Here is a 26,013-nt window from a genome sequence, read left to right as displayed (position 1 = left end):
TTGCTATTTAGGGTTTGATTTTTTTCATTGTTTTTATTGTAGTTGATTTCTAATTTTATGCCATTGTGATCTGAGAAGATGCTTGACATGATTTCTACCTTCTTGAATTTGAAAAGACTTTGCTTATGTCCTAATATGTGGTCTATCTTTGAAAATGCCCCATGTGCATTTCATAATGTATATTCTGTAGCTAGCTCATCTACTTCTAACACCTCTACAGTCCTTTCATTTTTATTTCAAAGCTGAGTAGAACCATTTTAAAAAACAATCATCATAGTAAGTAATATTTATGTGTAGAATGTAAGTTCCTTAGGGATGTTTCTCTTGCTTCTGTCCTACATTAGTACTATGGATACTACAAATTTTTTCAATTTACAGTGATACAGTTAAAGTAGTTTGGATTTTATGGATTTAAGACATGGAAGGTTTATACTTTTGAGTTACTGAAGAGATGGTTTTTAATGAAAGAGTCTTAATGAGAACTGTTAAAATTAGCCACCATTATTTTTCCTATGAGAAGCCTCCTTCTGAATGTTCACAAGGTGGTCCCTCCCAGTTCATCATTCTAAATGACATAAAATATGAATAATAATTATTATTATAGCTTCAATATATTAATGTTTTATGTTTATTGCACTTTGGACACATCATTTTTCATTTAGTCTTAATGAAAGTTGGTGTTATTATTTAGATCTCACGGTTGTGGAAACTAAACTATGGAGAAAGGTCCAACAACATTTACTCAACAAATATTTACTAGGTGCCTACTATGTGCTGGCCACCAGGAACATAATGATACCAAGCATTAAAGCACGTTCCTACCTTCATGGACCTTATTGTCCAAAGACAAGACTACAGGTCAGCCCAAAGGGAAACAAACAGCTAGTGAGAGACAGATTAGCCACAGAATCTAAGTCTGACCTCAAAACAAAAAAATCTCAACTCTAACTGACTTCTAAACTAAAAGCCCTAGGTGTCATCTTTGACACATCTCTTCCTGTCACACACTATACATCCAATCCTTCAGCAAATCATGTTGCCTCTAGTACAAAATCAACCCAGAATATGACCACATCTGACTACAGTGGTCCAAATGATAACCATGTCTCACTTGGATTTATATCAGCTCCTTATTAATCTCTGAGTTTCTAGCCCTTTCTCCATTTAGTCTATTCTCATTACAGAGGCCACGTAGGTCTTGTTAAGTCAGACCACATCACTCTTCTTTTTCAGACCCTCCAAGGTCTCCCATCTCACTCAGAGAAAAAGGCAAGTCCTCCATGGCCTGCAGGGCCCCATACAACACAGCCCTTACCACTTCCCCTACAGCTCACTGTCTAGCTCACTCTTCTCTGGCCATGTTGGCTTTGTTGTTTACCTTCCCACTTCACAATCTTGTACTTGCTGTTCCCTTCACCTGGAACTTCCTTCCTAGGTATCTGCATGCTTGCTCCCTCACTCCTGAGTTTTTACCCAAATGTTACCATCCCAGCAAGGCTTTCTCTGATCACCATATTTATGATTGCAACCCTCCTCTAACATTCCCTTCCCTGCTTTATTATCTTCTATAGCACACAGACCTATCTGGCATATTATGCATTCTACCTATTTATTTTGCTTATCTGCTGCCTCTCCTGGCTCTCCTCAACTCCAGATAGTTGATTATACACCTCTTTCCCTAACTCCTATTCAGTGCCATTGCATTGGTAGCCTGAAATCAGGTCAAGAAATGCTAAATGGTAGGCCTTTTTCCACTGAGAGCCAAATTACTAGCATAATCTCCTCCTAAAAATATATCACCCCTCCCCACAAACAAAATATGCTCCATGGAGGTAAAGTCTTTGACTAGTTTGCTCAATGCCTTTTCCACAAGACCTATAATGCTTAAACCATTGTAGAAATTAAATATAGAATGGGGCAAAAGTAGGCTTACAGTTGTTTGTCTGAAAAGTAATACAATGATTAATATAATAAAAGAATAAACTGTATTTTGTGTACTCACAACTGTAAACCTACTTTTGCCCCACCTGTATTTATTGAATGAATTAATATTTTACTGTATCTCCTATATTCAGATTGAAAAAGCAGCAAAACTCCAACCCTCTATTCTCAGAGTTTCCATAAATAAATTCTGGGGTTTAGAAAGCCTGGCATTTCCTGAGACTACTTCATCTGTTCATATAGGGACTCCTCTCCACTAGCTGGGTCATGAGCAGAAGACGCAGAGATTTCCAGTGAACCCTGGTCTCAGGAAATACCGCCAACTGAACAAAAGGCAACTGGTAAATTGCAGAAAGCCTGGCACAGCTGGGGTTTATTGTTATTGTAACTTGTTAAAGCAAATATTAAACTACAGGTGATATGGCGTGCTATGTATAAAAACGTAGAGAAAGTTTGAAGCTCCTTTAAAATACACTATTTAGGATTCAAGGAGCAGTTTAACAGAAGCTCTAAAGGAAACACCAAGCTGACAAGGATCTGTAAAGGTTAAATGCTATTCTCCGTGGTAGGTAAAATGTTTCTATCAGAGCGAGAACATTGCTGACCACTTAAAAGTGCTAATAGGATCTTCACTAGATTGAAGAGAAAATACTAGAGTTTTAGTGAGCTTGCTGAGAACTGTGGAGGCGGTCATAATTCTGCTGAGAATGTGAAAGAGTCTCTGACGAAGACATGAGAGTACTAGAGTCAAAGTGTCGGATTAACTGGGCCAAGAGTACATAGTTTGTATTTATTGTGCAAGAAGGTTCATTCTTCATAAACAGCACTTTCTAATTTCCTTGCATTGGAGTTACCAATATACCTTAAATAACTCATTTGTAACTGCACACCTTATTAGTAAAATATTACTTATAGTTTTCCTTATTTTAAACCATCATTCGTGGTACTTAGATAACACATCCTTGGCAGCAAAGCTATCAAAAGTTGGTCTGGCCACAGAGAGAACCCTGGGCTAATGTGTTTATAGTACTTTCAACACCCCCCCCCCCCGACCACCACCACCACATCAGACAAATCATTTCATATGATCTGACCTATATTTCTGTAAGGCAACTATTATAATACTTACAATTATGAACACCGAAGCTCAAGGAGGTTACAACTCACCAGTTAGGACAAATATGATCACTGGAATCACAAACCACAGACTCAGAACGTATTTTTCTTTTTATCACATGATGCTAATTCTCTTGGTCCCTTCAGGGACGTGTTAGGCCTGGGTAGTTACAGGATGCCCTGGCCAAGCCTCAGGTAAAGATATCTTAGGGAATGTCTGCAGTCCTCACCCCTGAGTTTAATCTGGCAAGTCCCACCTTGGGGTTAGGGTATCCCATGAGGCTAAGGCGAGGAGCACCCAAGTCACGGAGCTTAGAATCATCTCAGAAAAGCAGGAGGCGGGGAGGGAGCCTCTGTCTGGCACAGGTGACGCACAGTGGTAGAGAATAATCCCTCCATGTGACTGCACCTTTACAATACCTTCCTCCGTTAAATGTGCCTAAAAGCATATTGTAAAATTATCCCCTTTGTTACGAAAGATGCTTTAGTAAATGAACCCTTAATTAAATGCATAAAAACATCTGATTGTGAGGGTTGAAAATGGGTAGGAATATGGGTAGGGCAATGGATGTTTTCTGGTTTAGTCTCCTGATAACAGGAATACTGGATTCTAAACAACATGATTTTCGCCCCACACTTAAATGATTTCTGTTCTGTTCACTGTCACAAATATTTTACCTACTATATAGCAAACATTGTGCTAGACATCAAAAGATATAAAGATGAGTAAGAGATGATTTCTTCCCTCAAGGAATCATCAATCTAATGGAGAGATGGAAATCTTTCTCAAATATATGCTTTACCTGAGTCTACCTTCTCAGAAAGAATACACTGAATATTATACAACTTTTCCTTGGTGATTTCAGGATCATCGTATGAACGTGAGCTGCTGTCCTGGCCACCACAACAGGCATAGCTGTAGTAAGAAATGAGTGTGACATAGGCGTCAAGAGCTACTGATGACAGGAGTCAACCAAGAACTTTCCTTCTGCCTTCTTGAATTGGATAGATGGACAGAGAGATGGACGGGCAGGCAGATGGACAGAGAGACAGATATAAGCACCCCTGTTGTCAGTTTGTTTTCTGGTCTGCTCCTGTTCTTCCCATGCCACACATGACCCATAGATCTTCTGTAGGACAAATGTGCTTCTGAATGAGCACAAACCTGCCTTTAGTAACCACTGCGCACAGTGGAAGCCTCCCCGTGCTAGGCAGCCTTCTGAGTCTCCAGAGCTGCCTCCTCTCTGACATCAGTGACCCACCACCCTTTCATAACCTGACGTTCCACACCGATCGTACCACCCCTTCTAATCTCTGCCAATTACTCTGCTGCTCATCACGCTCTTCCTTCCTCTCATATTACAAGTGCGTGAAATTGAAATGTCTGGCCCAGTGCTGTCACAGAGCAGCTCGCTCCTCACCCAACAGGCAATCTCTGATCCGGCACTTTGCCCAGCTCCGCGGACTCACACTGCTCCTCTTTGTGGAAAGCAAACCAAACAAATCACAAACCATCACTTTTTGTGCGTGCACATCTATGGGCCAAATTTTCTTTTTCTCTCACCCTGCATAAGACACTTATGTTTGTAATAACTCACTTGTGACAGAATAGTTTGGGAGCTTAAAAGTTCCTTATTATTTTCATAAATTTTCTCAACCCAGTGGTTCTAATTTCATAAAATAGCCACTTTCACTTTATTTATATTTTTATAAATTGTTTATATTTTGGTTACAGTGTACAGTTCAGGGTCTGAGTTATGTTATCACGAATATGCAAATCGAGCTTTCTAGAAGCCATCTCGAGGCATTCTGATGCTGCTTCCTCTCACCTAAGGATGACAGGATCTGAAAGTCTGTGGTTTATATCTAAAAGGCAAAACAATTTTAAAGTATGACACATATGGTATCTGATTATTTCTCCCCATATAACTTCACAATGTAATTTTAAAGTTCTTCTCTTATTTATAACATAAAGCATGTCATGAGATCCTTTTACTTTAATCTCCTTATAGGCTCTCATTAAATAGCATACATAATGTAATTACATTTAAGAATTAGTGATAACTAATAGTGATAACTATTACATTTTATGGCATAAAAATTAATGTAAGATGGATTAGCACACATGTTAAAAATGACCACTGCAAGAAAAACACTACTCCAATATACTCTCAGGCATTTCATTTCTGTAAGAGCTAGTTCCATCTCCTGCTCATCCAGGCAAGAGCCAGATAAATCAGTGTCTTGTTCTAAACATATCTTTACTCAGAAAATAACTTCCCATGATTCCCCCAGTTTTAAAATTTTGCACCCTTTCTTTCATAAGCATATGAAAATTCCAGCATTTTACTCTGACCCATTTCAAATTTATGTGGCAGCATTCCAAATGCTGGGAATTGCATAGCGCCCATTCTTAGCACGTGATATCAACCATCTGCCCTGGCCATCAGCACAGAGTCCAGATATTTCTCCAATGGGACATTACAAAGTCAAAGTGCTCTTGGCATTTCCATAATGTTTGTGCAAAATTTTGCAGGTGATAAATGGATTCTAGCTTTCACTCACACCTCTCTCTCTCTCTCTCTCTCTCTCTCTCTCTCTCTCTCTCTCTCTCTCACACACACACACACACACACACACACACACACAGGTTCTGCCAAATTGAGATTGAATCATATGGGTGTCCCAGAACAGCTGAAGGTTTGGTACCCAATCAAACTGCTATTTTTGAAGTATTTGCTCAACGTTTATTAAATAGAGTTGGGTAAGATTTGTTTTCTATTAACAAAATTGTGTATGTCTTTATGGTTATTTAACAGAGTTAGTTCACTTACTGAATAAACACACCATTTGCACTTGCTTCAACCTCTTTCATTCCACGGTTTTTTGGCCGGTCATTACTGGAGAGTATTAGTTACTCAGGCTCATGAGGACAGAGGTAACTCACACAGATATAACAAAGTCACAAAATAAATTTCAAAGTTCTTTTGTTTTTTTGTTTGTTTACTGTTATGTTAACAAAACATTTCCCACTTTTCCATGCTCCTTTATTCAGTTCAGTTTTCTCAAATTAGGCAAATTTTTATAAAGCACTAATAACTTGTGAATTTAAAATCACTCATTTCCAATAAAGAGACCTATTTAAAATACTACTAGGTATAACATTACCAAATTCAGATGATTCCAAATTCAGATGGTGGTAAGGCTTGCAGTAACATGGTGCAAAACATTCAAGAGATAGTTCAGTAATGCCAACAATTTTTTGTTATTTTTGTGAAAATATTTAGTAGAGATAGTTCAACAATGGCAACAATTCTTATTGTTACCTGGTTTTCACCCCATGATGGTGCTGGAACAAATTTTTTCTTGCCAATCGCCTAAATGTTACATGTTGACTCCTGAGTTACCATGTGCCATGTTTCGCACTTATACCAATAACATTCCACCAGCATGCAATGGTGCCCTGGCAAGCTGCCATTCCCTAATCTAGCTCTGCTCACCCAGACATGCACATGCACCCATGGACCCATCTGACAGGCACCATGAATTACAATACTTACACAAATAATCCTGTCGTCTAAATGTTTAAATGTTAAATGCTAAATATACACTGAAGGATTTGAATCGAGGAATTTGCAAACATGACTCAGTCACACATCTGGTTGTCAGAATCCATTAGTCACTTTGAACTTATTTATTGTGCGACAAATCAAGTCACAATCCATGTGGTCTCACAGGTCTACTTAGATGATGAAGACCTATGATACCCTCTGAAGTATCGCTGACTCTCCAACATTACTAAGAATGCAGTAGTACCTCATTTAATGAAATGTAGGGGGTACATTTCAATACCCTAGTGGATGCCTGAAATGCAAACCCTATGTAAACTATATATTGTTCTTACATACAGACACTTTATAGCTTCTTTTTGGCATAGCTGAATTGCTAGTACCACTACTCTTGCGATTTGGGGCCATTATTAAGTTTATGAAGGGTTACTTGAATGCAAGCATTGTGATACTGTGAGAGTAGGTCTGATAACCTAGACAGCTAGTTAAGTGACTAAGGGCAGGTAGCATATGCAGCCTGGATACTCTGGACATAGGGGTGATTCTTGTCCCAGGTGGGATGGAGCTGGACAGCACAAGATTTCATAACACTATTCAGAAAAACATGCAATTTAAAACAAATTTTTCATTGAATTTATTGGGGTGACATGAGTTCACAAAATCAGACGTGTGTCAAGTGTACAACTCAACAAAATGTCATCTCCACACTGCACTGGGCACCAATCATCCCAAGCAAAAATCTCTTTCCGTCCCTTTTTTCCCTCAATTTTGCCCACCTCCACCTCTCCCCCTACCCCAACCTACTCCCACTTTCCCCCTGGCTATCACCACACTGTTATCTGTTTCTATTTGTGTGTGTGTATGTGTGTATTTTTTTTTCTTTTTTTCTTTTTTTTAATATATTTTATTGATTTTTTTACAGAGAGGAAGAGAGAGAGATAGTTAGAAACATCGATGAGAGAGAAACATCGATCAGCTGCCTCCTGCACATCTCCTACTGGGGATGTGCCCACAACCCAGGTACATGCCCTTGACCGGAATCGAACCTGGGACCTTTCAGTCCACAGGCCGACGCTCTATCCACTGAGCCAAACCGGTTTCGGCTATTTTTTTTTTCTTAATGCCTTCACCTTCTTTTATCCAGGCTCCCCTCTGACAGCTGTCATTCTCTTCCATGTATCATGCCTCTGTTTCTATTCGGTTCCTCAGTTCTTTTTGTTCATTAGATTCTACATATAAGTGAGATCAGATGGTATTTGTCTTTCTCTGACTGGATTATTTCAATTTAGCATAATAAGCTCCAGGTCCATCCATGCTGCTGCAAAAGGTAAAAGTTCCTTCTTTTTTTCCTTTTTTTTTTTTTTACAACTGAGTAGTAATCCACTGTGCAAATGTACCACAGCTGTTTTATCCACTCATCTACTGAGGGGCACTTGGGCTGCTTCCAAATCTTGGCTACTGTAAATAATGCTGCAATGAACATAGGGGTGCTTACATTCTTTTGAATCAGTGTTCTGAGTTTCTTTGGATAAATTCCCAGAAGTGAAATCGCTGGGTCATAGGACAGTTCCACTTTTATTTTTAATTTTTAAAAAATCTTTATTGTTGAAAGTATTACATATGTCCCCTTTTTACCCCCACCTTTCTAGCCCACCTCTGGCCCCACCCCAGGCTTTCAACACCTTATAGTCTATGTACATGGGATATGCACGTATGCATACAAGTTCTTTGGTTGATCTCTTCCCACTCACCCACCCTACCCCATCTTTCCTCTGAGGTTCAACATGTAGTTCCACTTTTAATTTTTTGAGGAAACTCCATATTGTTTTCCATAGTGGCTGCACTAGTCTACATTCCCACCAACAGTGCACAAGGGTCCTCTTTTCTCCATATCCTCTCCAGCACTTTTGTTTGCTGATTCATTGATGATAACCACTCTGACAGGTGTGAGGTGATATCTCATTGTGGTTTTAATTTGCATTTTTCTGATGATTAGTGACAGTGGCATTGAATATTTTTCATATATCTATTGGTCATCTTGGAGAAGTATCTATTCAGATCCTTTGCACAATTTTTAATTGAGTTGTTTGGCTTCTTGGTGTTGAGTAGTATAAATTCTTTACATATTTTAGAAATAAACCCCGTATCAGATGTATCATTGGCAAATATATTCTCCCATTCAGGTTTTGTTTTTCATTTTGTTGATGTTAAAACATAAATTATTGATATCTGGAATTTTCCATTTAGTAGTTTTGCACTGCAACTGTTCACAGATCACTGAAACGGCAGAAAGCAAAACTGAAGATGAGGGGAGACAACTGTATAAGCTTCTCACATTTAAAATACCCCAAATCAGTGATTTTAGCCACTGGAATAAAACATGTTGCAGCATGTAATTTAGATTATTTCAACAAAGCCAGTTCAATCCTACATCATCGTTTCTAATGCATTCTAGCAATGCTTCTTTTATAAAGCCACTTCGCACAGTAGTGCTAGCAACCACAGAATGTGACTTAACAATAATTACTTGTACAGTTTTCAAAACAAGTGAGCCTCTCAGTGACTGGGAGCTTTGCCCGGAGGCCTGAGCTTGCCCCTGGCATGGTAACTTGCTCTTCTTCTTGAGTTCCAGCAATGTCACATTGCTTTCCAGCCCGCTAATGCCTTGGCCTCATAAACAAATTCACTAAATGCTCTCCAAGATTCTGACATGACATTCAGAATAGACACTTTCCTTTTTGCAAATTCTGCAGGTATTTTTTTCAGTAACTAATAGCCAATCAATCACTGCCAATAATCATCTTCATATATGAATGTTAATACTGCATTATTAAAGAATTCTTGGGCCTTGGCTAGGTGGCTCCATTGGTAGGAGCATCATCCCATAAACCAAGAGGTTGTGGGTTCAGTTCCTGGTCAGGGCACATACCTAGACTGTGGGTTTGATCCCTGGTCAGGGCCAAATGAGAGGCAACTGATCAATGTTTCTCACATTGATGTTTCTCTCTCTCTCTTCCCCACCTTCCTCTCTCTCTCAAATCAATAAAAACATATCCTCGGGTAAGGATTTAAAAAAAAAAATCTTGGTAATTTGTTTTATGGGGAGAGTTGAGGAGAGTTGCTGTAGGAGGGCAGCCAAAGGAAAAACATTTCAACGACTTTGGAAGCTGGCCTCTGTGAAGCAGTCCATGTGTTACAGCTAGGAAAGGCAAAGAAAGTGGATCTCACAGTGACCGGGCAGTTAACAGTAGCAGAAAATGTAAAATGAAAACACAGATGTGCCCTGCATGGATTACACTCATGTTTGTAAGTCACTAGTTTGAAAGCACCATATTTAAGAACAGAGTTCTTCCGGATGGCTGAGAAAGATCTGGAATGGAACTGGATTATCACTGGCAAACAGTTCTAACTCATAGAAATAACATCTTTGTTGGTGTCCCACCTGTCATCGGCTATAAAAGACAAATTTTCATTTCCTTTTTTTAAAAACTTAAAGCTTAGACATAGTATTATGGGTATTTTCCAAAAGACTAAAAAGGTAGTAGACAATATGACTTTTTAAACATTCTTACCCAACAATCCCCCTATAAAGTAGATTTAAAAATAAATGCTTTCAGAGGAACTTATCAAAAAAATAATCTGGCCAATTCATAATCATAAATTGTCCTCAACATTTTTCTCTTCAAAAGTTTCATGATATATTTCCCCAGTTAGATCAGTAGCATTTTGTTCTGTGCCTTCCACTATAAGCCAGTATTTTGCCCCATGAATATGTTATAATAAATTTCATTTCCCATCACCTATCACTCTTTTTCTTACCTTATCAACAAAGGTTACTCAATTTGTAGTTGCAAAGAATAGTAAGCCTTATGTTTTATAATAAATATTTAGAGTGATAAAACTATTCTTAAAAATATGTCTAAGTGATAATATTTGTACTATTTAATAATAATCAAATATTATTTTAATAAATTTTATTGTTAGCAAAACCATATATAAAAATTTATCATATTAACTACAGTCAAAAATTGGTTCTCAAAGTTATTCATATTCATTCCAGTCAAAAATAGCTTCTCAGAAGTCCATAATATTTATATAGTTAAATATGGCTCAGCCTGCTAATGGGTACACAGTTACTTTTTTGAATGATGAAAATGTTCTAAAATTAGATTGTGATAATGGTTACATAACTCTGTACATATGTTAAAAACCATTGAATTATATACTTAAAATGAGTGAATTTTATAGTATGCAAATTATATTTCATTAAGCTTTTTTAAAAATTAGTAAATCAATGAAGCTAAGAGTTGATTTTTTGAAAAGATAAAACTGACAAACCTTTAGATAGACTAAGATAAAAAGAGAAAAGTCAAGTAAACAATATTAGAAATGAAAGAGAAGATATTTCAACCGATACCACAGAAATGAAAAGGATTATGAGAGATTTTTATGAATAATCATATGCCAACAATTTGAATAATCTAAAAGAAATAAATTCCTAGAAACATACAAACAATAAGAGTGATTCATGAAGAAATAGTAAATCTGAACAGACCTATAATGAATAAGGAGACTGAATCAGTAACCAAAAAATCCCAACAAAGAACAGCCGAGGATCAGATAGCTTCAATGGTGTATCCTAGCAAACATTTAAATAAGAATTATGCAAATCCTTCTTAAAATCTTCCAGAAAATTGATGAGGACGGAACATTTCCAAACTCATTTGATTAGGCAACATTACCCTGATAACAAAGCCAGGCAAAAATACTACAAGAAAAGAAAACTATCAGCCAATATCTCTGATAAATAAAGGTGTAAAAATCCTCAACAAAATACTAAAAAACTGGGATCAACAGCACATTAAAAGGATCATATCCCAAAGACCAAATGGGATGTATACCTGGGGTGCAAGAATAATTCAACATTTGAAAATCCATCAATGTGATAGACATATTATTATAAAATGAGGAATAAAAATCACATGAAAATCCCAATACAAAAAAAGCATTTGACAAAATTTAACAGCCTTTCATGATTAAAACAAACAAGTCACTAACCAAATTAGAAATAGAAGAAAAATAACAACATTATAAGGGCCATATATGAAAAGCCCATCCCCAAGATCATACGCAATTGTGAAAAACTAAAAACTTTTCCTCTAAGATCAGGAACAAGATTAGAATACCACTTCTAGTCAACATAGTACTGAAAGTACTAGCCTGAGCAGTTGGGGAGAAATAAAAGGCATCTAAACCAGAAAAGAAAATATAAAGCATCTTTGTTTACATATAGCATGATATATATAGAAAACCTCAAAGATTCTACATATTTACAAAATTATTAGAAATTATAAATGAATTCAGCAAAGTTCTGAGATACCAAATCAACATACAAAATCAATTGTATTTCTGTATACTAACAACACACAATCCCCCCCCAAATTAAAATAGCATGAAAAAGAATAAAATACTTAGAAATAAACTTAACCCATTAACAATAGCATGAAAAAGAATAAAATACTTAGAAATAAATTTAATCAAAGAAGTGACAGACACATTGAAAAGTATAAAACATTGATAAGAGAAGTTAAAAAAGACACAAATTAGTGGCAAGACATCATGGCTAAAAAGACTTAGTATTACTAAAATGTCCATACTGCTCAAAGCAATTTACAGATTCAATGTAATCCCTATCAAAATCCCAATGACGTTTTTACAGAAATAGAGAAAATACTTTAAAAATTTTATATAACCACAAAGGTGTAAAAAAATCTTGAAGGGGCAGGGAACAAAGTTGAAGTCCTCATATTTCCTGACTTCAAAACATATTATAAAACCACAGTAATCAAAATATTATGAAACTGGCATAAAGACAGACATATAGACCAATGGAATAGAATAGAGAGCCCAGAAATAAACCCAGGCATACAAAGTCAAATGATGTTTTACTAGGATGCCAAGACTATGCAATGGGGAAAGACTATTCTTTCTCTTCAACAAATGGTTCTAGGAAAACTGGAGGTCCATATGCAAAAGAATGACAGTTGTCACTGTCTTATACCATTTACAAAAAAATAACTCAAAATGGTTACAGAATTAACCACAACGACTAAAACTATAAAAATCATCAAAGAAAACACAGGAGAAAACTTCAAAACATTGGTCTGGACAATGGGTTGTTTATTTGTTCATTTGTTTGTTGTTGTTTTTAAATATATTCTATTGGTTTTTTTACAGAGAGGAAGGGAGAGGGATAGAGAGTTAGAAACATCGATGAGAGAGAAACATGATCAGCTGCCTCCTGCACACTCCCTACTGTGGATGTGCCCGCAACCAAGGTACATGCCCTTGACCAGAATCGAACCTGGGACCCTTCAGTCCACAGGCCAACACTCTATCCACTGAGCCAAACCGGTTAGGGCAATTTGTTTTTGATATAACAAACGCATAGGCAACAAAAGCAAAAATGGACAAGTAGAACTACATCAAACTAAGAGGCTTCTGCTTAGCAAATGCCACAGTCAACAGAGTGACAAGTCAACTTACAAAGTGGGACAAAAATATCTGCAAACCTAATACAGAGTTAATATATGCCTAATAAGGAGTTAATATATGCCTAATAAAGAGTTAATACCGAAAATCTATAAGAAATTCCTACAATTCAATAGCAAAACAAAATAAAACAACAACACAAAAACAGATAAAAAAAACCACACAGATAACCCAACAAATAGGCAAAGGACTTAAACAGACATTTCTCCAAAGACACACAAATGGCCAACAGTATAAGAAAAGATACTCAAAATCACTAATCCTCAAAACATGTAAATCAAAACCACAATGAAGTATATAACCTCATATCTGATAGGATGGCCATTATTTTAAAAGTCAGGGGAGAAAAAACAAAACAGAAACCAAGTGCCAGTGAAGGTCTGGAGAATTCAGAACCGCTGTGCACTGTTGGCGGGAATGTAAAATGGTGCCGCGGCTGCTGAGAACAGTAAGGATGCTCCTCAAAGCTAGAACTACCATATGGCCAAGCAGGTCTAACTCTGGACATATATCCAAAGGAATTAAAATTGGGATCTCAAAGGGATAGCTGCACTCCCATGTTCATTGCAGCATTAGTCACAAAAGTCAAAACGTAGAAACAATCTAAAAGTTCACGGGTGGATGAAAAAGAGATGTAGCAAACAAACGCACTCACACACAGTAGAATATTATTTAGCCATAAATTGGAAATCCTGCCATCTGCCACAGCATGGATGACCTTGAGGACATAATGCTAAGTGAAATAAACCAGTCAGAGAAGGGCAAATATCGCATCATTCCATTTATATGAGGTATCTAAAGTAGTCAAACGCTACGAAACAGAAAGTAGAACGGTGTTGATCAGGGGCTGGAGGGAAGGGAAAATAGGAGTTTCAATGGATTTAGAGTTTCAGTTTTGTAAGATGAATATACATTCTAGAGATCTGCTGTACAACGTGTGTTTATAGTTAACAATGTCCTGAATACCTTAAACATTTGTTAAGAAGGTAAATATTATGTTATGTGTGTGTGTGTTTTACCACAATTTAAAAAGCATGGGTTATCTCTCCTAGAGGTGCATGATATCAAAAGTAGGAGACCAGAGCATCTAGTGCTTTTTCATTTACGTGGTAACACAAAGTCCTATCTCTATTATTGCTGGAATAGTGTTGCAAAAGCAGCCTCTTCAGAGCCCTCCATCCTGTGCTGCTCCACCAGTACTCTGCAGTTAGCTTCACGGCACGCGAGCACAATGTCACAGGCTCCTTACCTTGGCAGGAGGAACCCGAGACACACTGGCCACAGTCAGCTCCAAACGATAATCCCAGAAGAAGTCACAGGTGGGACAGGCTGCCTGCTGGAAGGGTTGTCACCGCACTCAGCATGCCCCAAACCCTGAAATGGAAACACCCACCTCTGTGTGATCGGAGTTTAACAACTCAGTCTCTCTTTCTAAACTTCTAAATCCCCCAAAGAACCTCACACGTACTACCTCACCTGTGCTTCTGATGACAGGCCAAATACGAAAACAGCCCGCCTGTCAATGTGCTCATAAACAGCTCCCCAGAGCAGTGGGTGAGGAGGTGCCTTTCTCAGCACTGGCTCACTGGTGCTCGCTCTCTCGCCCTTATTCTCTAGCACACATCTGCTGTCCTTGGCTGTGATACTTGCTTCAAGTAATCTAGATCCTACACTTACATTCCTGGTTGCATAACCACCAGCTGCCCATAAGGGCCACTAGACCAAACAAACAGTCCCCTCCATGTGGAGGGCATGAGGGCAACCTCCTGCCCCCCTCGCCCCCCCCCCCTTCTGATGGGGGAGATGCTGGGGACAGGTTAAAATGCTGCGGAGCCTTGCTATCCACAAAGTGGTCTGCAGACTGGCTACAGAGGAATCCCATGGCGTCTTGCCAAACATGCACAAGTTCTTGAGCACACAGTTATTTACAGGAGTAAATATATAATATTAATCAAATATGTATTTGTTAAATAAATGGTTAACTTTCTTTAAAATAACAGCAATAAATAAATTCAATTATTATATGTATAGGGCCTTAAAACATCAGTAAGCTTAACAGCCTTCTACAGTAAGGCTTAAACACATATTCTTCCTTTGTATTTTTATGACTTTGTTGTTTCCATACAGTATCTTTAAATTGTATAAGTAGATGTGTTATCATAACTTAATAATATTAGGCAATAACTCTCTCCCCAAAAAAGAGGGAATAGGGCATCAGTAAATGCAGCTCACATCTTAACAAATGACTTTTGCATGAATTGAAGGAAACTGAAGTGCCAGAGCCCCCGTTCCTACAAGTTTCTAACAAGTATCAGTAACTAGAACTATACTCAAACTGGGTTCTCTTTTTCTTAAAACCCATATAACTTTAAAACTTCATAAAACATGAGACCATCCCTGACCAAGTAAATTATGAAAACTGTTTTAAGTTTGGAGTATCCAAGACTTTTTAGTTTCTTTCAATACACTAGGAAATACTTAGAATTACAACACTACCATTTAATCTATAAACAACCATAACTTAAATGAAAGATGACATAAATCTCATTTGTAAGAAACAAAAACTCTTAGCAATAAATTTCATATTTTTCAATATTATAATTTAATATCATTAAACTTAAACATATGGTTTATGCAAATTTCTCTCTGTCTCCTTTCTTTTTTCCTTCCATTTTAACTTCAAAACGTGATTAATACTGGGGTCGGGGGAAAATAGCTGGAGGAAATACACAAAAATACTTTTCAGGTCTTTCTGTTTACTTTTGTTCTGTTATTTTCTTCAGGAGTTCAAAAGTGATATATCTACCTGTATTTTTCTTTTTCTTTTTCTTTCTTTCTTATTTTTTTTAGCTATATGAAGGGGGAAAAAAGAAGAGAGTAAAAAAATCACACAAAAACCTAGATAAATTCTGCTGACATTTTAGTGGATAGTGTTTCGGGTGTTTTTAAAAATGTGACTTTGAGTGTGTATATGTGTGCATGTACGTAAGTATGAGAGAAACAGACCTGAAAATTATTTTTTTTGTCACCAAACTACTCATATAACTTTCTACACATATAAAAGTAGCTTTGCCTCAGTATATCCGGCTACAACATAGTCCACATGTACCATTATTAGTTAAACAAACTCCTAAGGCTGGGCATTTAGTTTGTATATGATTTTTAATTTTTACAAATAAAGCTACTAATATATTGTTTCCATAAGATATCTTTGGAAGCTCCCCCTTCTAATTTTCTCATTCTCTTCTTAGGATAACTTTTTTTAAGTATAAAAGAATATCAATTTTTATTTTATTTTTTTTCGATCTTTAATTTCTTTATTGATTAAGGTATTACATATGTGTCCTCTTTAATGGAAATTGTTGAATAAAATTTAGCAACACAATTAACAGCGTGTCTTTTGAAAACTATTATATAGAGTGTGACCAAAATAAAATTTCATTTAAAAAAAATGTTTGCCAAAAATGACAGCCAAAAAATCTTATTTGTATGTTTGTTTCTAAAACCACTCCATTAACATAAAATATGCACACAGAGTAGTATATGGCTTTATGCATTATCACAAAGCAAACACACACATGTATCATCTGTACTATCTCCCAAGATTCAGAACATTAGCAGCAGCATGGAAGCCCCCTCATGTCCCTGCCAGACATTACTTCATCCTTCCTCTTGAAAACTAATCAGTATACTGACATTTAATGCCGCAGATTGTTTTGCAAATAGCTGCTTTGGCTCAACACCAAACCCTTGAGATTATCAATGCTGCTCCTTGTGTTGGTGGTTTTAGTCATGTTTGTTGCTGCGTAGTAATCAATTTTATATGAATATCTTGCAATTTATTTTGCCACTCCTTGTTCATAGGTATTGTATCACTAAATATAGTTTATATATTTCATTACTGCTATTTTGGTCATACAAAAGGGTAAACCGTTATATGACTAAATCCACTATTCTTTTCCTTTATGATTATGCTAGAGGCCCAGTGCATGGACTCATGCACTGGTGGGGTCCATCGACCTGGCTTGCGGGGATAGGGCTGAAACCGGCTCTACGACATCCCTCAAGGGGTCCCGGATTGCAAGAGGGTGTATCTTGAGTGACACACCCTGGAATTGGGCTCGCTCCTCTGGTTCTGGGTGAGTCACCCAAGAAGCGCAGCTGCCAAGTCACCAGAGCTTGGCAGCTCCTGCGTTGAGCGTCTGCCCCTGGTGGTCAGTGCATGTCATAGCTACCAGTTGGAGCGTCTGCCCCCTGGTGGTCATTGCGCATCATAGCTACCAGTCAGACCTTCAGATAGTCACATAGTCGCTTAGGCTTTTATATATATAACTAGAGGCCCGGTGCACAAAAATTTGTGCACTCGGGGGGGAAAGGGGGGTCCCTCAGCCCGGCCTGTGCCCTCTTGCAGTCTGGGACCCCTCAGGAGATAACGACCTGCTGCCTTAGGCCTGCTCCCGGGTGGCAGAGGGCAGGCCCAATCCCTAGGTGCAGCCCCTGGTCAGGCTCAGAACAGGGCCGATTGGGGAGTTGGGGCGCCGCCCCCTGTCATGCACAGAGCAGGGCAGATCGGAAGGTTGTGATGCCACCCTCAGTCACGCTCAGAGTAGGGCCGATTGGGGGGTTGGGGCACCGTCCCCTATCACACTCAAGGCAGGGTCGATGGGGAGGTTATGGCTCTACCCCGACACACACAGAGCAGGGCCCGTGGGTTGGGGCTGGGGCGCCGCACCCTGTCACACACAGAGCTGCAGGGCGATCAGGGGGTTGGGGAGCTCCCCCCTATCAGGCACAGAGCAGGGCTGATCAGGGGGTTGCGGCGACTTCCCCTGTCATCAACAGAGCAGGGCGGATAGGGAGGTTGTGGCCCTGCCCCCTGTCACACACAGAGCCGCAGGGCGATCAGGGGGTTTGGGCACTGGCCCCTGTCACGCTGATCCCAGTGCCGGGAGGCCTCACGGCTCTGCTGATCCCAGTGCTGGGAGGCATATTACCCTTTTACTATATAGGACAGAGGCCTGGTGCATGGGTGGGTGCCGGCTGGTTTGCCCTGAAGGGTGTCCTAGATCAGGGTGGGGGTCCCCACTGAGGTGCCTTGACAGCCTCAGTGAGGGGATGATGGCTGTTTACAGCTGGTCACACACCCTTCAGGGTGGGGGTCCCCACTAGGGTGCCTGGCCAGTCTGGGTGAGGGGCTGAGGGCTGTTTTCAGGCTGGCGGGTGACTGAAGCTCCCAACCGCTCCTTTTTTTCTTTTTTTTTTTCTTTTTTTATTCTGGGCCAGCTTTAGCTTTGAGGCTCGGCTCCAGCTCTTAGGCGTCAGCTGCTGAAAGTAGGTTTCTGGCCTTTGCTTACAATGTTGCGATCCTGCTGGCTGAAGCCCGGCAGACTAAAGCAGGTTTCTGGGGTTTTGTTTAGCTTCTATATTTGTTACATAGTTTCTTAGAGTTGCAGCTCAGAGACCTGCAGCGGCAGGAGGGGAACGTTGGAGTCCTCCGTCACTGAAGCAAGCAAGCCTCATGTTAGTTTCAAGCTGCCTGGCTGCCGGCCGCCATCTTGGCTGGCAGTTAATTTGCATATCACCCTGATTAGCCAATGGGAAGGGTAGCAGTCATACACCAATTACCATGTTTCTCTTTTATTAGATAGGACTAGAGGCCCGATGCACAAAAATTTGTGCACTCGGGGGGGGAGAGGGGGTCCCTCAGCCCAGCCTGTGCCCTCTCGCAGTCTGGGACCCCTCAGGGGATGACCACATGCTGGCTTAGGCCCACTCCCCAGGGGATTGGGCCTAAGATGGCAATCAGACATCCCTCTGGCAGCCTGGCAACCCTCAGGGGGTGTCCACTTGCCAGCGGGGAGCAGGCCTAAACTGCAGTCGGAAATCCTTAGCGCTGCTGAGGAGGTAGGACAGGCTCCCACCACCACCGCTGTACTGGCAGCCATCCGCCTGGCTTGTGGCTGAGCAGAGCTCCTCCCATGTGAGAGCACCGTGAACACCAGAGGGCAGCTCCTGCATTCAGCCTCTGCCCCTGGTGGTCAGTGTGTGTCATAGTGACCAGTCATTCCCAGTCTTTCTCCTGTTAGGGTCAGTTTGCATATTACCCTTTTACTATATAGGCTAGAGGCCTGGTGCACGGGTGGGTACCAGCTTGTTTGCCCTGAAGGGTGTCCTGGGTCAGGGTGGGAGTCCCCACTGGGGTGCCTGGCCAGCCTGGATGAGGGGATGATGGCTGTTTGCAGCTGGTCACACCCCCTTCAGGGTGGGGGTCCCCACTGGGGTGCCTGGCCAGGCTGGGCGAGAGGCTGAGGGCCATTTTCAGGCTGATGGGTGACTAAAGCTCCCAACCTCTCCTTTTTTTCTTTTTTCTTTTATTCTCGGATTTATTTACCTTCTATGGCTGTCACTGGAACTGAGAGCTGGATTTAGCTCTGAGGCTCGGCTCCAGCTCTGAGACCGCAGCTGCTGAAAGCAGGTATCTGGATTTGTTTGGCTTCTATAATTGAAACACCACTGTTGCAGCTCCAGCTCTGAGGCCTGGCTGGCTGAAAGCAGGTTTCTGGGGTTTGTTTAGGTTCTATATTGCAACATTGTTTCTTAGAGTGCAGCTCAGAGGCCGGCAGCAGCAGGCGGGAACCTTGGCTTCCTCCATCACTGGAGCAAGCCATCCTCCTATTAACTTCAGCTACCTGGCTACCGGCCGCCATCTTGGTTGGCAGTTAATTTGCATATCGCCCTGATTAGCCAATGGGAAGCGTGTTGGAGGTATGGTTAATTACCATGTTTGTCTATTATTATATAGCATTAGTGCTACACTTTTAAAAATAAAGATGCTGAGCTGAGAGTGACTTCATTACCACTGGGCAATGGTGAATGTTCTGAATCTCCACAAGGTCTCTTCTGTCAGAGTCTCAGTAGGAAGGGGGAGGGGTACCTACTTTTTACCATATGGAGGTGAAAGTCAAGATGCCCAAGTGATCTCTATCGATACTGCAGCAAGGAAGAGGAAAGGAGCAATCCGTTACTGGCCAGCGGGGGTGAAAATCCTGGCTTCTTACTTTGCCTCTGATGCCACCTCAGCAGGAATATCGACATAGCCTCTGGAGAGTAAACATCTAGACTCCCCACTCAGCTTTTCCTGGCAGGGTGGGGTGAGGCCAGGTTTTTCCTGGTGTCTGGTGGAATGGAGAGGTGATCCTCTAAAACCGTTCTATCTCGCTATGTTCTTTAACTTACTTTTCTGATGGAAAGAGTCTACTTTTATTGTGGCTTTTTTGTCTGTAGCACTGGAATTGCCAGGTTGCTGGCTTCCTCCGCATCAAGTTTTGGATATTGAGGCAAGAAGGAAATATAGGGAACACACCACTGGGTCATTCTACTATTGCTGATGTCCCTTAATCGGTCTGCCTCCTTCTCTTCTTCACATTTCAGAATCATCTATTTGTTCTATGTATGCTGTCCCAGGGTTTTTATGTGTTCTTAGTGAAAGGAATAAGAGAAAGGTATCTACTACAATTACCCAGTCAAAGTCTACATTTTTTTATTTAGATTATTATTAGCTATTACTTAATTGCCTTCCACAGATACTATACCAATTTACACTTCCAGAGAGTTGCTCTCACTTTTTATGCTATTGGTTTTCATTACAGAAATTGGCATCTATTTTTGCCCTCACAGCTAATTTTCCCAGGTTATAGGGATTCCATGACATTTTAGAGTCAACTGAAGATTTCTTATAGGAATTCTTTCTTATCCAGTACAAAAGAACTAATGGCTGCCATTCAGAAAGAAGCTTTCAGTACATGCACTCCTTCCACTTGCCTGCCTTCCACCCAGTCCCTGCTTATCTAACTTGAATGCTATTAATGGAGCTTTTCTAAACCTCCTCCACTTACGGTAGAGAAATAAGTGCTACACTGAGACCTGAGAAGGGAAATTTTATTCCGATTCCAACTTTCTCTTTTCATTAATTTTAAATAAGACTATATTTGACTAAACTTTCTTGATATTGGCTGTATTCTCCCATCTCATTATCTGTCCCCCTCCCCCCACCAACACCAGTACCACTACTACACATGCTTGTTACTACTATCTGTTATAGCCAGCATTTGGAGAATATGTGTATGGGAACGTCCATCTTTCAGAGAAGCCTTGACTGCACACATTTTTTAAAATATATATATTTCTTTTATTGATTTCAAAGAAAAATGGAGTGGGAGAGAGAGATAGAAACATCAATGATGAGAGAGAATCATTGATTGGCTGTCTCCTGCATGCCCCCCACTGGGCATTGAGTCACAACCCGGGCATGTGCCCTTGGCCAGAATCGAACCTGGGACCCTTCAGTCCACAGGCCGACACTCTATCCACTCAGCCAAACCAGCTAGGGCGAGTGCACACCTTTTATCAGTTGTTTCTTTTCAGAGACAGACACTCACGACATATGTGAGAAAATCAAGAATGAGCAACAAAAGTTTTCTTAGATGAGAATCCATGTTCACTTAGCCTCAGCCTTGATAACACCATGTTTATCTCCCAGACACTTTTGCCTTATTGTCCTTAAATGCTACTTTGAACACTAGTATGAAACAGAATATTCTAAGAAGTACAAGACGGAAATGCAATGCAGAAGCCGTGTCATTTAAAACAGGAATGCAATTAAAACAGCCTCCCTTGGTAAGTTTACTGTCATTAACATACAGTCACCAAAACAGGTTTTGTTTGCTTTTTAAATTGAAGCTCCTGCTTTTCTCTACAGAGAATCACATATACATAAACTAAAATAATTAACTCCTTGTAGACCTCACTGTAGGGTATGAGGATGTGTGTATATGTATACATACTTCTTATAAAATATTTGCTCACAGTAGAATATTTTTGGAGGAAGAAGGAATGCATAAAAATATAAACCCACATAATACCATCTAGCTAGAAACTACTGTTAAAGTTTCTTTGAAAACAGTCCACTCTAGTTTATTCCCATGCATTTATAATTTTTTTTTCTTTTTCTAAAATGAGCTCATACTATAAATGCCATTTTGGACCCTGCTTTATTCACCTAATAATGTTTTCCAATTTGGTTTAATGGTCTTTAAAAACACAAGTCTTAAATGTCTATAATAATATTCTACCTTAAGAAGATGCCATAATTTATTTAAACATTCTTTTAATTGTTAAGCTACCTAGGAATAAACTTAACTAAAGAGGTAAAAGACCTCTACTCAGAAAACTACAGGACATTGAAAAAAGATATAGAGGAAGACATAAACAGATGGAAGAACATACTGTGTTCATGGACTGGTAGAATCAACATCATTAAAATGTCCATACTACCCAAAGCAATCTATAAATTCAATGCACTTCCCATTAAAATACCAACGGCATACTTCAGAGATCTAGAACGAACTTTCCAAAAATTCATCTGGAATAAAAAAAGACCCTGAATAGCTGCAGCAATCCTGAAAAAGAACAAAGTAGGTGGGATCTCAATACCAGATATCAAGTTGTATTACAAAGCCACTGTTCTCAAAACTGCCTGGTACTGGCACAAGAATAGGCATATAGATCAATGGAATAGAATAGAGAGCCCAGAAATCGGCCCGAACCAATACGCTCAATTAATATTTGACAAAGGAGGCAAGAACATACAATGGAGCCAAGAGAGTCTCTTCAATAAATGGTGTTGGGAAAATTGGACAGATATATGCAAGAAAATGAAACTAGACCACCAACTTACACCATACACAAAAATAAACTCAAAATGGATAAAGGACTTAAATGTACGACAGGAAACCATAAAAATTCTAGAAGAATCCAAAGGCAACAAAATCTCAGACATATGCCGAAGCAATTTCTTCACTGATACAGCTCCTAGGGCACTTGAAACTAAAGAAAAAATGAACAAATGGGACTACATCAAAATAAAAAGTTTCTGCACAGCAAAAGAAACCATCAACAAAACAACGAGAAAACCCACTGTGTGGGAAAACATATTTGCCAATGACATATCTGATAAGGGCCTAATCTCCAAAGTTTATAGGGAACTCATACAACTTAACAAAAGGAAGATAAACAATCCAATCAAAAAATGGGCAAAGGACCTAAATAGACACCTTTCAAAAGAGGACATTCAGAAAGCCAAGAGACATATGAAAACATGCTCAAAGTCACTAATCATCCGAGAGATGCAAATCAAAACAGCAATGAGGTACCATCTCACACCTGTCAGACTGGCTATCATCAACAAATCAACAAACGACAAGTGCTGGAGAGGATGTGGAGAAAAAGGAACACTTGTGCACTGCTGGTGGGAATGCAGACTGGTGCAGCCACTATGGAAGACAGTATGGAGTTTCCTTAAAAAACTGAAAATGGAACTCCCATTTGACCCTGTGATCCCACGTCTAGGAATATATCCCAAGAAACCAGAAACACCAATCAGAAAGGATATATGCATCCCTATGTTCATAGCAGCACAATTCACCATAGCTAAGATCTGGAAACAGCCTAAGTGCCCATCAGTAGATGAATGGATTAGAAAACTGTGGTACATCTACACGATGGAATACTATGCTGCTCTAAAAAGGAAGGAACTCTTACCATTTGCAACGTCATGGATGGAACTGGAGAGCATTATGCTAAGTGAAATAAGCCAGTCAATAAAGGAAAAATACCACATGATCTCACTCATTCATGGACAGTAGAGACCATTATAAACTTTTGAACAATAATAGATACAGCGGCAGAGCTGCCTCAAACAGATTTTCAAACTGCAGCAGGAAGGCCGGGGAGGGTTGGGGAGCAGGAGGTAGGGGGGTAAGAGATCAACTAAAGGACTTGTATGCATGCATATAAGCATAACCAATGGACATAAGACACTGGGGGATAGGGGAGGCTAGGGGACTGTCTAGGGCGGGGGGATAAAATGGATACATATGTAATACCCTTTGTAATACTTTAAGCAATAAAAAAAATAAAAAAATAAAAATAAATAAAACAAAAAAAAATACAAAAAAAAACACACATTCTTTTAATTGAAGGTAAGTTCCTACGTTTTTGCCATCCTATCTAATAAAAGAGAAACATGGTAATTAGCTGTATGTGTGCTACCCTTCCCATTGGCTAATCAGGGTGATATGCAAATTAACTGCCAGCCAAGATGGCAGCCTGCAGCTAGGCAGCTTGAAGCAAACATGAGGCTTGCTGGCTTCAGTGATGGAGGACTCCAACATTCCCTACCTGCCGCTGCTGGCCTCTGAGCTCACAGTTTGAAACATTGTTACAAATATAGAAACTAAAAAAAAACCCCAGAAACCTGCTTTCAGCCAGCCGGGATCTCAGAGCTGGAGTTGAAACAGTCTTTCGATTATAGAACCCAAACAAACCAGATACCTGCTTTCAGCAGCTGACACCTAAGAGCTGGAGCCAAGCCTCAGAGCTAAAGCTGGCCCAGAATTAAAAAAAAAAAAAAAAAAAAAAGAAGAAAAGGAGCGGTTGGGAGATTCAGTCACCTGCTAGCCTGAAAACAGCCCTCAGCCCGTCACCCAGACTGGCCAGGCACCCCAGTGGGGACCCCCACCCTGATCCAGGACACCCTTCAGGGCAAACAAGCTGGTACCCACCTGTGCACCAGGCCTCTATCCTATATAGTAAAAGGGAAATATGACTCCCAGCACTGGGATCAGCAGAGCCGTGAGGCCTCCCGGCACTGGGATCAGCGTGACAGGGTGCGGCGCCCCAAACCCCTGATCAGCCCTGCTCTGTGTGTGACAGGGTGTGGCCCCCAACCCCACCCCACGGGCCCTGCTCTGTGTGTGACGGGGTAGAGCCATAACCTCCCCATTGGCCCTGCCCTGAGTGTGACAGTGGCGGTGCCCCAACCCCCTGATCGGCCCTGCCCTGTGGGTGATAGAGGGCGGCGCCCCAACCGTCCTCCACGGGCCCTGCTCTGTGTGTGATAGGGTAGAGCCATAACCTCCTCATCGGCCCTGCCCTGAGTGTGACAGGGTGTGGCGCCCCAACCCCCTGATCTTCCCTGCTCTGTGTGTGACAGGGGGCAGTGCCCCAACTCCCCTATCGGCCCTACTCTCTGAGTGACAGGGGGGAGCTCCCCAACCACCTGATCAACCCTGCTCTGTGGTGACAGGGGTGAGCTCCCCAACCACCTGATTGACCCTGCTTTGTGCGTGACAGGGTACAGAGCCCCAACTCCCCTGATGGGCCCTGCTCTGTGCGTGACAGGAGGTGGCGCCACAACCTCCCCATCGACCCTGCCTTGAGTGTGACAGGGGGCGGTGCCCCAACCCCCCAATCAGCCCTACCCTGAGCATGACTGAGGGTGGCATCGCAACCTCCCGATCCGCCCTGCTCTGTGCATGACTGGGGGCAGCGCCCCAGCTCCCCAATCAGCCCTGCTCTGAGCCTGACCAGGGGCTGCACCTAGGGATTGGGCCTGCCCTCCGCCACCCGGGAGTGGGCCTAAGCCAGCAGGTCGTTATCTCCCGAGGGGTCCCAGACTGAGAGAGGGCACAGGCCAGGCTAAGGGACACCCCTGCCCCACAAGTGCACAAATTTTTGTGCACCGGGCCTCTAGTCCTATATAATAAAAGGGTAATATGCAAATTGACCGAATGGTGGAACACCAGTCAGCGGAGGGCGGGGCTAGTGAGCGGACTGCGTCAGGCCAGCCAAGGCAGGTACCAGCAGGCAGAGGGAGGGGATGGCGATCAGGAGGTGGGGCAAATAGCAATATTAAAATATTTCTTCTAATTAATTCACTTTCAATGTGCATGGATTTGTGCACCAGGCCACTAGTTTTTAATCATGCATTAATGTA

At 40.7% G+C, this 26,013-nt stretch overlaps 1 protein-coding gene across 5 annotated transcripts in view; it reads right to left on the bottom strand.

Moving 5' to 3' along the window:
• ENOX1 (ecto-NOX disulfide-thiol exchanger 1) overlaps positions 1-26,013 on the bottom strand; it is a 611,845-nt gene that overhangs the window by 424,595 nt on the left and 161,237 nt on the right. For 3 of the 5 annotated variants that reach the window (XM_059684703.1, XM_059684702.1, XM_059684704.1), the window contains one exon: positions 14,428-14,552. The gene's annotated coding sequence lies outside the window, so the exon portion shown is untranslated. Of the gene's footprint in view, positions 1-14,427; positions 14,553-14,654; positions 14,785-15,984; positions 16,027-26,013 lie in introns of those variants that run through there. The other 2 variants (XM_059684706.1, XM_059684705.1) reach the window with 2 other exon arrangements.

The sequence above is a fragment of the Myotis daubentonii genome, chromosome 2 (assembly GCF_963259705.1).
Source record: "Myotis daubentonii chromosome 2, mMyoDau2.1, whole genome shotgun sequence".
Taxonomy (NCBI): Eukaryota; Metazoa; Chordata; class Mammalia; order Chiroptera; family Vespertilionidae; genus Myotis; species Myotis daubentonii.
This window is presented reverse-complemented; position numbering and strand designations above follow the sequence as displayed.